This window comes from Macrobrachium nipponense, chromosome 16 (assembly GCF_015104395.2).
Source record: "Macrobrachium nipponense isolate FS-2020 chromosome 16, ASM1510439v2, whole genome shotgun sequence".
NCBI lineage: Eukaryota > Metazoa > Arthropoda > Malacostraca > Decapoda > Palaemonidae > Macrobrachium > Macrobrachium nipponense.
In genome coordinates, this window is record NC_087209.1 from 1,902,352 (window position 1) to 1,902,862 (window position 511).

Here is a 511-nt window from a genome sequence, read left to right on the forward strand (position 1 = left end):
AGATAATTACTACCTACAGCATTATTACGCAAAAGCCCGCCAATTTTGTACTCGCAAACAATGCGGGAAAATTAAATTAATTAAATATATTAAAATAATGTGGCAAATATCCATGTACGTTATTAAACCCGTATATTAGAATACTTAACATGGAAACGTTCGGAATTTTACATGGGCAGTGAGAAAATTACTAGCTACAATATTATTATATCGAAGCCCGCCAATTTTATATTAGCATACAAAACATGCCTTCATACTACATGGCATCATGAAAGGACTACTTAACCTTTGGTGGAAATTTCAGATTATTTCTGTATGCATCATATAGTTTTATTGCTAAGCCATTTGCTTTACTATAATTTTACTCTATCATTTCGGATACCGTTGAAACGAAAAATAAGGAGAGGATGAGCGTTTACAGAGTAATGGTGGAAATGTGGATGGGAGAAAACGGGCAAGAATAAGGTTATGGCGGTAGTTAGCATTGAATCAAGAATGGTGGAAGAATGGA